We start from the raw sequence: 18,625 nt of genomic DNA, 5'->3' as shown, positions 1-18,625 counted from the left end.
TGATGGAAAATAATTTGAATATCTTGGGGGAAGATGATTACACTAATGAGCGGTAAATGGAGTAACCCGACGCCATTCTATCAAGTGCATCATTGTTTACTTCATAAAATTGTTTACTTAATAAATTACACGTAAATCATTATATGTTTTTAAAGTTTATCACTGAGATTACAATTTCAGTCAAAAAACAAACAAATCTTTTTGTGGATATCGTATTAGTTTTCGGTTTTTGTTTTCTTATTCATAAAGGTAAAATTATTCTAATTCTCCTAGAGGGAAGTTGCCAGTTACACTAAAACGCTGACCAATAACTAGATTCCTGCCTCAAGGAATCTCATAATTAGCCTACCCATTTTATTTCCTTATGCCTAAGCCTTTATTCTGGCGTTTCTTAATCATTCATAAACTGCATTTTATGGCCCCTGCAACCCTAATGCAACCATAATTTACCGTTTTCACGATTTTCATCTTTTATCCTCTTTTCCTATTTTTGGAAGGTGTACTCAGTCCTCTCAAGTGTAAATGGGTACCAGAGCCTACAAAAGTCAGTCAAAAGGGTTGGAGCTAGCAGACTCATCCCTATAGACTTCCTGAGAAGCCGTAAAGGCTGTCACGCTTATAACGCCACCATATCCAAATATATATATATATATATATATATATATATATAATATAGTTATATATATATATATATTATATATATATATATATATATATATATATATATATATATATATATATATATATATATATATATATATATATATATATATATATATATATATTTTTAGGATGTGTGTGTTGTAAACAAATAATGTGTCAGTTTTTTTAGAATTGAGTCAGGTTTAATTCAGACCTGTTTTCTTAAAACTTCTTCCATTTATAAATTTAATAGAGCATTAAGTCGAGGTGAGCACGTGAAAAATTTAATACCTGAGTAATTAGACCACGTCATTTAACTATTTACTATAGCTTACTTCAGTGAGTAATTAGAAAATTTTACAGTTAAGATTGCTATTAATTACAATTTAGGACAGAAACCAGTTCAATAAAACTTGGATCTCATTGGTAGGTTAACATTGTAGATGACCTGACCCCAGACTTTCTGAGTTCATTCTTCCTTCACTCTCGTCTGTACAGAAAGCATTTATACTATCTGTAGTCCTTCATAAATGGCTATTATTATTATTATTATTATTATTATTATTATTATTATTATTATTATTATTATTATTATTATTATTATTATTATTATTCAGTGGATGACACCTATTCATATTGAACAAGGCCACAGGGGCCTTAAAATTGACTTCCAAAAATTCAAGGTGTTCATTAGGAAGAAGTAAGAGGAAGTAAAATGAAATACAGAAAGAAGATATACCACTTATTAAAAAAAAAAAAATAAATTAATAAAGAGATGAAATATAAAAATCAAAATGCAAGAAGAATAAGTATTAGGTAGTAATGCATTGCATTTTTGAAAGCTTGAACCTCTGAAGTTCCAGTTGCACGACATCCTCTGGAGGCTGTTCCACAGTCCAACGGTGTGAGGAATAAAGGTCCTCTGGAACTGAGAAGTTCGACAGCGAGGCACATTTACTACATTTTGGTGCTGCTGTTCAGCGAATCTGGTTGTTCTCTGGAGCAGATAACAAATGACCTAAAACACGTTGCATTGATCAAGTTAAAAAAAGTCATTACAAGAAACCTAAAAAAACTCGTTAGATGTTTTATAAGTTTTGAAAAACCATCATCCAGACACATTGCTAAGTTCCATTATTTATCGCAGCTAATCAACATTGTTTTGATTTTTCATCAGTCTAACCCACCCTAAACCATTCCCTGGTCCGGTATTTTTAGGCTGAGGGCCCTCAAAAAATGTAATTAGCAAAAAGTAATTCACATTATGAATTTGTTTTCCAAAAATAATCACTTGTATCTAATTCAGTCTGCAGAATAAATCAGAGACTAGGTCTTTATATAAGAAAAAAGCTACCTATAAGGACATCTTGAAGCATATTTTTTTACAAGAGTTTATAAACATAATGGATATTGATAAATTTTTCTTTATTCTGATGAAACTACAAAGTTCCCTTGCAAAGAAAGATAAAAGGATTAATGCTAAATTATAAATGGAAGACTAAGCTAACTAGATTTGTATTTTATATTAGCAGCTAAAAACAAAATAATTTACTAAAACACGTAAATTTACTAAAACACATCTTTAGCACAGCCATAAGAAATTAAAAGAGATAGGATGAATGGAGATTAAGATGATATGAACAGCAAAACAAGCAAAAATTGTTTCTTGCGCATCCCAAAGATAAAAAAAAAATTTAACATAAATCTTTAATAATAATAAACTATGATTTAAACAACAAAAGAAAGAAATGACTTATTCAGTTATCAAGATGATCCAAATTTTCTAAAAGGGCGAAACAATTTGTAAGAATTGTTCAGGATGATCAAGTATCAGGAAAAATGTTTTTTTGCTTCAAAAAAGCAGTTCAGATTTTAGTCTCATCATCAGCAGTGGTGGTGGAAACCATAAATCTTACCCAAAGTCATGATAATTTGGTCCTCTCAGATCAGCTATACAAAGTTACCTCTTAGGGAGTTATTGTAATTTCTCACGGTTGTATGGGTCCTTCTTAGAAAGAACTCAAACATAAAGTACCGTTATAATCTTAACGAGTATGAATCTTCTCTCTCAAAACTCAATATCTCTCATCTATCTATCTATCTATCTATCTATCTATCTATCTATCTATATATATATATATATATATATTATATGATATATATATATATATAGATAGATAGATAGATATATATCAATATTAAAGTGTATATTTTTAATTAACTTATGAAATCTCATAGAAAAGACAACGTTTCAAGTAGAAAAAGTCATTACAAGAAGGGAAAACTTATGTTTTATGAATTTGAAAAATCATTGCTAATTGCTAACTGTTATTTATCGAACGTTGCTTTGATATTTTTCGTCAATCTTTCATTTTATTTTTACCTCCCTCAAAAATGTAATAATATATTTAAAAGTAATTCACTTATGAATATGAAGAATAATTATCTAAGTCGGGAATAAATGTATACTAATTGATGTTGAAAGAGATAGCATATTTTTGAGTACTAATAATGGATATTGATACATTTTCTTTATCTCAATGGAACTACCAAGCAGAGAAAGAAAGGATAATACAAATTATAAATGGAAGAATCTGTAGTTTGTAATTATATTAGCAGATAAAAGACAAATAATAGGACCTGCAGGTACAATAATACCACAACATATGTACTTAAATTTACTAAAACATATTTCCATAAGAAATTAAAAGAGATAGAATGCAGAGAAAACCATTAAGATTTTTCTGTTTATGAATAAAAATGAGCAAAAATTGTTAATGAATAAAAAAAATAATCAAACAAATCTTTAATGATGTATAATGATTTTAATAATATTGATTCATTATAAGAAAAGTCTAAAATAAACGATTTTACATTGTCGATGTACAAAATGTTTTATCGTTAAAGAGGCGATAGTCTTGTCACAGGTAAAATCATAAATGATATGACATATATTTGTGTTTAATGTACAAAGATACCAATTATTATTTTGTTTCTTAGGAGACCAAGGTGTTCGTAATAACTGAGTATGAATCAAAGTTAACCTGAATCTATCTTTATCTATCCACCTATTAAATTATCTATATATCTAGTGATGTTTTCCATAATATATATATATATATATTATAATATTAATATGATATATATATTTATTGAATCACTTAGGTTAAATTTATATAAATATCTAATCTAGTTTTATATGAAAATATGTTTAATATATCAAATTAGCCTTTGTTTGAATATAGATATTTCAGTCTTTTGATAAATGACGTTTGAAGCTTAATGCTGATATATGAATGAATATTCTGATACCATACACATCTTATAAGTAATAATTATATATATTATATATAAACAGATGCATATATACATATAAAGATATCCTATTTGACCTATATATAATATATAACACACACACACATATATATATATATATATATATATATATATATATATATATATATATATATATATATATATATATATATATATATATATATATATATATATATATATATATATATATATATATATATTTGGCTAATACTGAAACAAATTTGTATGCCGGATATGAAACCATACTGAATTTAATACGAGAAATTGGTTGTGGAATAATTTCACTCGCATGGAGAGGGCCTTCTGTTTTTGATGTTCGGCTTGTCCAGATTAGTATGGCTTAAATTACCAAGAAGTACTTTGCCTCTTGTTGCTAAAAGTTTCTGAAACAATTTACATTACAAAATAATATTCTCTAAATCACCGTGTAATGGAAATTTTGCTAGTCTTTTGTGTTTAAACATAAGATTATTTCATGTTTGTTAAACAACTGCAATATATAAAATATGAAACGATTAGATACATATGAAGAGTCGTAAGAACAAAGGTTTATAAAGGAACAAAATTTACTAAACTTAACTTAGGTTAATGAAAAGGAAAATCTAATGCTATATATGAAACACGTAATATATTAAATTAGTAACTTTTGAAGATAGACAGATATTTTTAAATGAAGATATCACTTAAGTCATTTTATAATTTACTCTAGCAAATACATATATACATTTAACAGACACAGACAGAACAATATATACACACACACACACACACACACACACACACATACATATATATATATATATATATATATATATATATATATATATATATATATATATATATAAATAATATATACAAATATGATATATATATATATATATATATATATATATATATATATATATATATATATATATATATATATATATATATATATATATATATATATATATATATATATATATATATATATGTATATATATATATATATATATATATATATATATATATATATATATATATATATATATATATATATATATATATATATATATATATATATATAAAGAGTAGCATCAAAATACAGCTAAACTGTTCTCCTTTCCTGCTATGGGTTGGTTTGAACCTTCTAAAACCGTGGGGGTATAGGGGCTCAGAGAATATAATAGCCCATTCCGCGTTTGTAATCCCCTTTGCACTGTTTTATTTATATACATGAAAAGAAAATCGTTTAATTATGATTATAGAACAAAGTCGTATAAATGAAAATGCATATTTAAGTATATAAATGTTCATTCTCGCCAGGAGAGAACTTACTCTCTCAAACGCGGGAAGTTATTTCCGAGATTAAATAATTTCTCGGCTGTATTGAAGATTGCCCTCCGCTTTTCAGGAATAATAGCCCATCATGGACTTTTGCCAAATTCCAAATCCTTCAGTAGTTGTTTAGACAGCAAGGGATTTTCTCCCGGTACGCGAGCTGATATTAAACGGCGGCTCATTCATCATCCTAATATTATTATATTTCCGCCCCATTATTATTATTATTGAATTATATAATTTGGCAGGCTACCATTTTTCCACAGCCACACGTGGTTTGAATAAGACGTCTTCAGCTGTTATTTACAAATGTGGTAATGTACCCAAAACGAGGACTAGTCTCGATTCAGTAGCCCTTTTGCATTTATTAATCTCTGGGCCTATAACTTTGTGTTCCATGATGGGGGAAAAGTCAAAATCTTGATTCAGCTTCTTTATCTGAGTCTACAAGTAAGTTCGGATAGAGTCAATTGTTGCACCCCGAGTAACGTTTCCCCAAATTCCAGCATTTGTGTAATGGGTCCAAATATCATTTAGAAAGACGACTGGCAGATTATCATAGGTCCTTGGTGAGTGTTCCTGGCATTCCCAAGCTCATGGATCAGGAGGACTTCACGGTTTAATTTAGTCAGTGTTTTCAGTTAATTTTCCCTTTGACAATTTGTGTGCTATCAAATATAACTATTTTTATATGGGAACGTGTTTCATTCCACGTTCCCTAGTGAAGCCTGCCGTTGCGTGATTTTTTGTTTGTGTTTTACATGTCCTAGTTATCTGCTATTGGGCCATGAGGATGAATGAAGTCATTATAATTGTGGAGTCATCGGGGATATGATCCACTGCACATCAGGAAACATATAAATCTATATTATATATATATATATATATATATATATATATATATATATATATATATATATATATATATATATATATATATATATATATATATATATATATTTGTATATTTATATATAAGCATTAATGCTTCAAAAGCATTCTCTACTTTATCGAAATTTTATACTGTTACCTCAGGAAGCTAGGCGCAATTTTCAAGACGAAGGATATTAATTTTTGAAGTTCATAATAAGTCTCCTCGTCATCAGAAGGGCTCTGTTCGATAAACGGAGATCAAGATAGAGAAAGCCGATCAATCAGACACTTGTGTTGAGCTTTTATCACAGTAAACAAGAATGATTGGGAAGAGGAAATTTCAAGCCAATTTGGGTCGATCCTAATATGAGGGTTATCAGGATAATGAATTCAGACTTTTTCTGCCGTTATAAATCATGTCATATATTTAATATTATTACTAAAGATTTAGAATGATGTCTTGATACTCTTTATATCGTTTGATTATTGGGACACCTGAACACACACACACACTCATTTGAACACCCTGATGTGATAAACAACACACACACATATATATATATATATATATATATATATATATATATATATATATATATATATATATATATATATATATATATATATATATATATATATCATACATAGATAGATAGACGTACGTTGATTTTCTTTTAGTTTTTTGTAGAATGAACTCATTCTTTGCTAAGCAACTGAAGCATGCGCGCAGCAAGAGCTGCTGACGAGAGACCCATATCATCCCCGACACCGTACCCCTCACCCCCTCCCACCACCCCACCATTAATAATGAAAAATTATATTATTTTCCTGAAATTATCATCCACGACTCAATCTTGCGTCAAGAATATAAATGAAAATGCATATTTAAAAGCGTGGGATCCTCGCTTTGAGAGAAGTTTCTCTCATCGAACTGGAAGCTCATTTCTGATGTATTAAATAATTTCTCGCTGTCTTGAGGATTGCTTCATTAGGTATTACTCGTATGGACAGTTCATCAAATTCAAAATGCTTCGGTAATTTGTCTAGACAGCAAGAGACTAAGAACTTGCTCGGACGGTATTGTATACCACAACGGTCTCTTTTACATGTCTATTATTATTATTATTATTATTATTATTATTATTATTATTATTATTATTATTATTATTATTATTATTATTATTCAGGCGATGAACCATATTCATACGGGACAGGCCTGCAGGGGCCACTGACTTGAAATTCAAGCTTACAAAGAATATGGTGTTTATTTGGAAGAAATTACAGAAGATAATAGGAAATAAAGAAATAGGAGATCAGTTATTAGAAATCAAAGATAAATCAACAAATAAAAAACTGATAAAATGCAAATAAATAAAAATGTAAATAAATTATTATTAGTACAAGGTACAAAGACTCTTTATCAATTTGTCATCTTTACGTTTGGCTAAACACTTCAAGGCGTGAGATTAATTTTCCTTCCATGTTTCATTTCAAACACCATAATTATTCTCGTGGCAGAGAAATCTGTTTTTGCCCGACAGCAAATTTGCTAATGTCCTCTTTCTAGGGAGCAACTCCAAATGACGAAATCGTCACTCATTTTCCAGTTTTCCGGCCAGGTTATTCGGTTCTCTGCGAATTAATGTACATTCTTGCAACGTGGTGCAGAGAGAGAGAGAGAGAGAGAGAGAGAGAGAGAGAGAGAGAGAGAGAGAGAGAGAGAGAGAGAGAGCAAACCGCCTGTGGAACGCCAAGCACCGCTTGCCGTTAATAACCTAATAAGCTGCGAGTGTTTGCTTGATTTTGCGTTATCAAGTTACTCGATGCGGTTCTCGTTTTTTTATTTATTCATATTACTTTGAAACTGCTATCTCGTTCTATGCTTAGAGGATAACATGTGGAAAAGTTATTTTTTACAGCCACATCTCCTTGAATGAATAAAAATATTCTAAATGTTTATGAAGAGAAATATGCGTAAAATAACAGACGAGGAAAAATCATCAAATTTATACTTAACCTTAAAGCATTGTTTTAAATAATTCATTAATATTTGTCACTAAAAATTTCGTAATACAGTGTGTATATAAAATATGATCTAGTTTTCGACTGTTATTTGGTGCGGTATTTTGAGACGAGTGGCTTTACTCCTTTTCATCTTTTTGGCCCCACGGATGATGAAGCCTTTGGGGAGCTGCTGAAGAGGAGCTTAATACTGTGGGAGTTTCCTGCAGAGGGGATTCATCCACGATCCACCGGTTATGATATGAATGTGAGACTGAATTTTGTGTTTCTTCTTTAATGCCACCTGTTATGGAAAACTGCTCTCTCTCTCTCTCTCTCTCTCTCTCTCTCTCTCTCTCTCTCTCTCTCTCTCTTTATGTAATAAAACTAAATTCTTTTTCTCCAGATATTTTTACTGTTTATGTAATATTTGCCAGGTCTTTTTTATGTTAGTTTCCATTTCTCCTTGTGCAGAGAGAGAGAGAGAGAGAGAGAGAGAGAGAGAGAGAGAGAGAGAGAGAGAAGAGAAATAATAACATTTCCTTATTAATAAATTGCTAACGCCCTCAACTTCTACAGCTCACTTGTTTTGCAAAGTTGTTTTTAACTGCGGTTGCATATCTATTCGAACAGCGCCGGGGTGAAGCAGAATTCCATATACTGTAATTGCTTCTAGACCCATAAACTAGACCCATAATTTTTGCCCTTCTCTTTCCCTTCAGAAATTGTTCGTTTTTCGCTCATTTCCCCAGAGGTACTTCGTTTTCACTTTCATATCCCAAGTAGTGAAATGTATTCTGGAGTTTAATTTGTTTCCGTATTTTTTTTTTCTTTATCCGAAAGACAAGGAAGAGCTCGGAGAATGAGTCTTCTAATTGTTGCTCAGCGTTCTTAAAAGTTGGATCCAAGATAAAGGGGCTCTTCTCTTCTCTTTCGGCTTAATCGAAGATGTTCGTATTATTTCCTTTTACATAATTATTACCGTCGGTAGTTGATAACGTAGTTTGTACTTAGCCATCGTTTTTATATTTAAAAGCAGAGAAGTTACAACAACGACGTCGCCTGTGGAAGACGCATCATTGAATAAATAAATTGAGATGATAAAAAGAAACAATATAAGATACATCAGGGAAAACACAATAAGAGAAGACATGAAAACGAATCTTCACTGTCAATAAATCATTCGAGTTCAGGGTGATTTTTGGAGCTATATTGTAGAGCACCTATCTCAACTTTATGGAATGTGTGCTTTTTTCAGCCATTGGTGCCTACCCCATCATATTCAGCTACCTTATTAAAGAGTAAAGATTCAGACCATCTCAAATTGTAGCATTTAATATACGACCTGTAATTCCACACCTTTTTTTAATTATTAAGAAAATAACACAGTATTTACCTATTTATTTGTAGAGGTTAATGTATGTTTATTTTCTTGCGTCTGAGTACGTATAGAGTGAAAGGTAAAACTCCTATATTTGTTTTGGTTCCCCGGAGGCTTAAATAAACAGTACAGCTAAGGTAAGTATACATCATATTCATATTTCGTTATTTTTCAAAATATAAAAATTTATAATGCCCTTATCCTGTTTATTTGTTAAAGAAAAACATTAAAATATATTGCTTTTTATATCCATTCTCTCTCTCTCTCTCTCTCTCTCTCTCTCTCTCTCTCTCTCTGATAGTATCCCAAGTGCCTTGCATTCAATTGCAATAAATTTCAACGAATAAATACTGTTATCTCCATGACCCAAGAGAGACTTATGTTTTAAGGTTGGGAAAGAGGTCAGGTCCGTAAACTAACATCGAGTACTTTCCTTACAATACCAACCCGTCATTACTCCTATCTTTTAGTTATTAGTTTACTTCGCTTGTTCCCGTAAGATTGCTACACACTCCCAACGCAAGTTTGTAAGGCCATTAAGTTATTGTCACTGCGAGTATTATAATGTTTTTATTTCTCCCCTGGGGGTCTCTCAGTATAAAATGAGTCCTCAATAAATTTCTCTCACCTGCATGTCCCCAGACGCTGTAGGGTTGGCAGGAGTTAACTCTGCCGCTTATGTTTAGGCCGTTTATTTGGAGGCAAACATTTTTGTGAATAGCTGGGAGGATTAAGAGTCTTTCTTTCACCATTTTTTAAAAATAACTTATGATAGTTTTGCCATTATTATTGTTACGAAAACTACTACGACAACAAATAGAATTAGTAGTATCAACCTTCATTACGATATAAATAATGCAGAAGATTCTCCTCTTCTGAATGTTGTTTTAGTGCTGCTTCAAATCTCAATTGCATTGTGCTCGCGAGTGGTGTTGCCATTTGATAAAAACAATTTAAAGACAGTTTGTCAGTCTCCTTAATAAATTCTTTTTGTGCCTATCACGTGAATTGTACATTGCATGACAGGGTAAATTAGGCAACATTCAGAAATTCTGCATCGTCACACCACAGTGGTCTCTGTGGTTGGATAATTGTCAAGAAAGTTATTTGGGTGTCATTCGAATAGTTTTCAAATCGTTGGTGGCTTTGTATTTTGGTTTAAAAGGAGTAAAAACATGGAAGTCAAAAATACAGTAAAAATTACTTTATGTGAATATCTTTAGATAAGCAAATATTTGAAAAAAGCGAGATTAAAAAACGAAACTTATCTATCCACGAAAAGTTCAAAGAAATAAAATCATTTGCAGAAAAGGACGAAAAAATTACCCTCTGCTAAATATTGCACGCTATTTATGTAAAATGAATGTAGCACTTTCTATACAACAGCAGATGGTAAACATAAAATTCAAAATCGTAACTTAATTAACCAAGATGACCTATTGATTTGCAGATATATATATATATATATATATATATATATATATATATATATATATATATATATATATATATATATATATATATATATATATATATATATATATATATATATATATATATATATATATATATGTATATATATGTGTGTGTAATATATATATATATATATATATATATATATATATATATATATATATATATATATATATATATATATATATCCAAAGAGAAAATCCCCTTTATAGCGATAAACCAGTTTAGCCAATATCAATCATGTCATCTATATGTGAGGTATTTCTTACGGGTACAAGATTTCCAAAGCGAAATATTGTTATTTTCCTGGCAGTATCAGTATTGCTCAGAAAACTGAGAAATACTGTTACCATTAACTTTCGTCATTTACATAACCGTTCGCGAAAATTAAAGCGTTTCGTAGCTATACAATCATATAATGATGCTTCTCCAATTTTCTCTCTGGATTGACATGAATATCCTTTCATGACGTTTCTCGACGAAACTTACCCTTCATCAACTCTTCCCATTGGCTAGCGAGAAGCGTATGCTATAACTAGCTTATTCGAGGGTCAGAGAGGAAATTACCGATTCATCTCTTTAAGAAGTTAATACTCTGGAATCTCCCACTCACGCTGATAAGGACATCTTGCTTAACTAGCATTTATTTTAGAGAGAAAATTAACGATTCATTTCTTTAAGAAGTTAATACTCGGGAATCTCATTACGCTGATAAGGACATCTTCAGGCGCGATTTTATGCTATAACTAGCTTATTCGAGGGTCAGAGAGGAAATTACCGATTCATCTCTTTAAGAAGTTAATACTCTGGAATCTCCCACTCACGCTGATAAGGACATCTTGAGGCGCGATTTTATGCTATAACTAGCTTATTCGAGGGTCAGAGAGAAAATTAACGATTCATTTCTTTAAGAAGTTAATACTCGGGAATCTCCCACTCACGCTGATAAGGACATCTTGAGGCGCGATTTTATGCTATAACTAGCTTATTCGAGGGTCAGAGAGAAAATTAACGATTCATTTCTTTGAAGTTTGGAAACTCACGCTGATAAGGAATCTTCAATGCTATAACTTTATTCGAGGGTCAGAGAGAAAATTAACGATTCATTTCTTTAAGAAGTTAATACTCTGGAATCTCCCATTCACGCTGATAAGGACATCTTGAGGCGCGATTTTATATCTATAACTAGCTTATTCGAGGGTCAGAGAGAAAATTAACGATTCATTTCTTTAAGAAGTTAATCTCTCTGAATCTCCCACTCACGCTGAGAAGGACATCTTGAGGCGTGATTTCAGTGCTATAACTAGCTTATTAAAAGGGTCAGAGAAAATTAACGATTCATTTCTTTAGTGAAGTTTACTGGGAATCTCCCACTCACGCTGATAAGGATAGCGATTTTTTACTATAACTAGCTTATTCGAGGGTCAGAGAAAATTAACGATTCATTTCTTTAAAAGTTAATACTCTGGAATCTCCCATCACGCTGATAAGGACATCTTGAGGCGCGATTTTTATGCTATAACTAGCTTATTCGAGGGTAGAGAGAAAATTAACGATTCATTTCTTTAGAAGTTAATACTAAACTCACGCTGATAAGGACATCTTCAGGCGCGATTTTATGCTATAACTAGCTTATTCGAGGGTCAGAGAGAAAATTAACGATTCATTTCTTTAAGAAGTTAATACTCGGGAATCTCCCACTCACGCTGATAAGGACATCTTCAGGCGCGATTTATATATTATAACTAGCTTATTCGAGGGTCAGAGAGAAAATTAACGATTCATTTCTTTAAGAAGTTAATATCGGGAATCTTACGCTGATAATGACATCTTCAGGCGCGATTTATATGCTATAACTAGCTTATTCGAGGGTCAGAGAGAAAATTAACGATTCATTTTCTTTAGAATATTAATACTCCTGGAATCTCCCACTCACGCTGATAAGGACATCTTGAGGCGCGATTATTTATATGCTATAAAATAGGGTCAGAGAGAAAATTAACGATTCATTTCTTTAAGAAGTTAAACCATGAAACTCACGCTCATAAGGACATCTTGAGGCGTGAACATATAATAGCTTATTCGAGGGTCAGAGATAAAATTAACGATTCATTTCTTTAAGAAGTTAATAGGGAAAATATACTATATACGCTATAAGGACATCTTGAGGCGCGATTTTATGCTATAACTAGCTTATTCGAGGGTCAGAGAAAATTAACGATTCATTTCTTTAAGAAGTTAATACTGGGAATCTATCACGCTGATAAGGACATCTTGAGGCGCGTTTTTTATATAACTATATTCGAGGGTCAGAGAGAAAATTAACGATTCATTTTTTAGAAGTTAATACTCTGGAATCTCCCACTCACGCTGATAAGGACATCTTGAGGCGTGATTTTTATGCTATAACCAGCTTTATTCGAGGGTCAGAGAGAAAATTAACGATTCATTTCTTTAAGAAGTTAATACTCTGGAATACTCACGCTGATAAGGACATCTTGAGGCGCGATTTTATCATGTTATTAGCTTATTCCTGGGGTCAGAGAGAAAATTAACGATTCATTTCTTTATAAAGTTTACTCTGGAATCTCCCCACTCACGCTGATAAGGACATCTTGAGCAGCGATTTTATCTATAACTAGCTTATTAGGGTCAGAGAGAAAATTAACGATTCATTTCTTTAAGAAGTTAATACTGGGAATCTTTTCACGCTGATAAGGACATCTTCAGGCGCGATTTATAATAACTAGCTTATTCGAGGGTCAGAGAGAAAATTAACGATTCATTTCTTTAAGAAGTTAAAGGGAATCTCCCACTCACGCTGATAAGGACATCTTGAGGCGCGATTTATATATAATAGCTTATTAGGGTAGAAAATTAACGATTCATTTCTTTAATAGTTAATACTCTGGAATCTATACGCTGATAAGGACATCTTCAGGCGCGATTTATATGCTATAACTAGCTTATTCGAGGGTCAGAGAGAAAATTAACGATTCATTTCTTTAAGAAGTTAATACTCTGGAATCTCCCACTCACGCTGATAAGGACATCTTGAGGCGCGATTTATATGCTATAACTAGCTTATTCGAGGGTCAGAGAGAAAATTAACGATTCATTTCTTTAAGAAGTTAATACTCTGGAATCTCCCACTCACGCTGATAAGGACATCTTGAGGCGTGATTTTTAAAAATAATAGCTTATTCGAGGGTCAGAGAGAAAATTAACGATTCATTTCTTTAAGAAGTTAATACTCTGGAATCCCACTCACGCTGATAAGGAATCTTGAGGCGCGATTTTATGCTATTATTCGAGGGTCAGAGAGAAAATTAACGATTCATTTCTTTAAGAAGTTAATACTGGAATCTCCCACTCACGCTGATAAGGACATCTTGAGGCGCGATTTTATGCTATAACTAGCTTATTCGAGGGTCAGAGAGAAAATTAACGATTCATTTCTTTAAGAAGTTAATACTCTGGAATCTCCCACTCACGCTGATAAGGACATCTTGAGGCGTGATTTTATGCTATAACTAGCTTATTCGAGGGTCAGAGAGAAAATTAACGATTCATTTCTTTAAGAAGTTAATACTCTGGGTCACGCTGAACATCTTGAGATTTTAAAACTAGCTTATTCGAGGGTCAGAGAGAAAATTAACGATTCATTTCTTTAAGAAGTTAATACTCTGGAATCTCCCACTCCTGATAAGGACATCTTGAGGCGCGATTTTTATCACATAACTAGCTTATTCGAGGGTCAGAGAAAATTAACGATTCATTTCTTTAAGAAGTTAATACTCTGGAATCTCCCACTCACGCTGATAAGGACATCTTGAGGCGCGATTTTATGCTATAACTAGCTTATTCTGGAAGAGAGAAAATTAACGATTCATTTCTTTCCTGGAATCTCCCACTCACGCTGATAAGGACACTTGAGGCGCGATTTTATGCTATAAAAGCTTATTCGAGGGTCAGAGAGAGAAAATTAACGATTCACTTTAAGAAGTTAATACTCTGGAATCTCCCACTCACGCTGATAAGGACATCTTGAGGCGCGATTTTATCTTTGCTTATTCGAGGGTCAGAGAGAAAATTAACGATTCATTTCTTTAAAAGTTAATACTCTGGAATTCCCACTCACGCTGATAAGGACATGAATTTTATCAGCTTATTCGAGGGTCAGAGAGAAAATTAACGATTCATTTCTTTAAGAAGTTTACTGGAATCTCCTGCTCACGCTGACAAGGACATCTTGAGTTCCTGTCCGAAGGACACAGTTATTGAAAGCACTGGAAGACAGGAGAAATATTTTCCCTGTGGTACGCTTGTTTTATATCTCAAAAACGTTAAAATTTATGTTTAGAAGATAATCCATTATTGAAAATTTTCAGTCCTTTTAAACTGCATTCTTAAAATGCCACATATTACTTACACAACTTATTCTTTAGTGAATGATTTTCCTTATGTATGAAAACACACACATACACACACACCCATACATACATACATTATATTTATATATATATATATATATATATATATATATATATATATATATATATATATATATATATATATATATATTTATTTATTCTTTAGTGAATGATTTTCTGTATATATGAAAATTATACACACATATATATATATATATATATATATATATATATATATATATATATATATATATATATATATATATATATATATATATATATATATATATATATATATATATATTATGCGTATGTATTTTCTCCGTTTAAAAGGCAAGTTCTTCATAAGACCGAAAATAAATTGGATTATTGTTTTCATATCATTGAATCCATATACACTCGATCAAAAGTAAGCTAAACGATGGAAGACCATAGTTCCCTCTCATAAATCAGTAATATATATCATTCCTTGAAAACAATTTCCAGCCCCATTTCCTCATCTTGAGTGAGAAGCATAAAGGGAAAAACCTTTCCCCTTTCTCTTATTTTGCACTGGTGGTGTTGGAAGCTATCAGAGTATGATATTGGCAGTCCTCCAAAGTTGAGAGTCCTCGTTTTCTTCCAGTGTAATAATGATTATTTGGCTTTTGGTGGTGGCCGTTTCTGATCAAAATTTCAGTGTTATGTTCTTTTCTCTTTTGATCTTTTTGTATTTAATTTTCTTCATATTAATTTCATTCTTTCTCATATATATGTATGTATATATATATATATATATATATATATATATATATATATATATATATATATATATATATATATATATATATATATATATATATATATATATATATATATATATATATATATATATATATATATATATATATATAATCACTAAATCACTAAATACTAAGTTAATATCAATAGTTTTTAAAATGCAGTGCCCATTTTAAAAACTATTGATATTAACTTAGTATTTAAATATAATAATATTTTGAGAAATAAACTAATTAAGAATAGCCCACCCAATTCGAACAATATTGTATACATTATTCCTTGCAAAGAATGTAATGAGATTTATATTGGTCAAACATCAAAAGGACTAAAAGTAAGAAGCTCCCAACACAAATATGCCATTTCAAGAGGCTTATCAAATAATGGCATTGTGGATCATTGGCTTAAGAAAGGCCATACAATGAACTGGTATAAGTCAACGGTAATCTACAAGGTCAACGACCATTGGAAAAGAAATCTGCTAGAGACTGTGTTCATTGAAGCTACTTCCACCAGGAATGTTAATCAACACCCTGGGTTATCCCTTGATCCTTTGTCCCTGTCTTTTTTGTTTAAAGAACATGCTGCCCAGATTAACAAACTGTAACCCCCCCCCCCCGCTCTGTTTTAGTATATAAATCTCTGTCAACTTCTTTTGTATTCAGTGTGAACTTGAAAATGTAGAATAAACTACGAAAGTACTTGTTCAAAGTCCCGGTTTTCACTCACCTTCAGACGTGGATTTAGTGATATTCTTAAGCACGCGTTCCTTCGTGCTGAATTGCATATATATATATATATATATATATATATATATATATATATATATATATATATATATATATATATATATATATATATATATATATATATATATATATATATATTTATTTATAAATATATATATAAATATATATGTGTGTGTGTGTGTGTGTGTGTGTGTATATACATACTTATAAATATATTTATATACATATATATATATATATATATATATATATATATATATATATATATATATATATATATATATATATATATATATATATATATGCATATGTGTATATATGTATTCAGGAAAGTATTGACATATGGCAAGTCGTATACGGAACATTAACAGGACGACAAAATTATGGCTTCATCATCAGTATTGATAAATTACCACCGTTATTTATTGTATTTGGGAAAAATAGCACAAGGATTTAACCTAACATGTAGTATTCATACAACTTAAAAATACGTGTTACTGACCTTTTAAAGGCTAAATTAATTACTGCCCTTCGTAATAATGTCACCAGTGCGTAATTCCCCCTGAAACATTTAACTGCCAACACTGAGAAACCATCACCTCTCAACTCGAAGTGTCAAGTAGTAGGCGCAGTTAAAATGATCAATTTACCATTATGGAAAAGGAACCATTTTAGATAACAAGGTAGGAATCATTTTACTAACAGCAAACATTAAACTTCCTCTTATCTATTTGAAAATCAAATTTAACATACTTTCTTATATTTCGAAGTGAATTTTATCATATGGAAAGGTAAAGGATTCCATGTATGTTTTCCTTTGCCATAAGGGATAAAACTGCCAAAAACGCTGCAAACCTCAACTTTGACCTTTAAAAGTTAATTTCGGTGAAAAGAACTTTCATAGAATTGATGTTATCATTTATAGAAATGAAATGATGTCATAAATTTAAGTTATTTGCCGAAAACCTTCGATTGAAGCTTTAATCTTTAAATGTCACACTTGGTGAAGCCAATTATTGCGGAATAAATGATATTATATTATATTCAGTAAACTTACAAACACTTAAACCTGAGACACTCTAAGAACTTTACCATAGATTTGCAACCATTTGCTAATTTTCCCAAAAAGATGAAGATTTTAATTTGTTTTAACAACGTGTTCTTAAGTTCTCGCGTTGTCCTGTTAACAGATGTATGGGTAGGAAAAATGAAAAGTGAAGCTAATGGAAATTAATTTTACTCCTCACTTATTCCACATTTATCTTTATTCATTTTTCGCGATGTCAAACAGACCAAGATACTTTGTACTACTCCTGATGACATACAAAAGGCGAGAATCTAAATACGAACATAGAAATAATAAATAGACCACAAGGCAGCGTAGAATTTCATTAAATTGAGACCCTTTGTCTCATCTGTACTCGTAATGGATCAAAGATGACAAAGTTCTAGGAGTCCGCTACCTGCTATCTTTATGGCATACGCTGTTGGACTCTCAGGAGAAGGAATAAAGTCATTATATATATATATATATATATATATATATATATATATATATATATATATATATATATATATATATATATATATATATATATATATATATATATATATATATATATGTGTGTATGTACACCTTA

The sequence above is a fragment of the Macrobrachium rosenbergii genome, chromosome 4 (assembly GCF_040412425.1).
Source record: "Macrobrachium rosenbergii isolate ZJJX-2024 chromosome 4, ASM4041242v1, whole genome shotgun sequence".
Taxonomy (NCBI): domain Eukaryota; kingdom Metazoa; phylum Arthropoda; class Malacostraca; order Decapoda; family Palaemonidae; genus Macrobrachium; species Macrobrachium rosenbergii.
The sequence above is the reverse complement of the archived record's forward strand: the minus strand, read 5'-3'. Positions refer to the sequence as shown.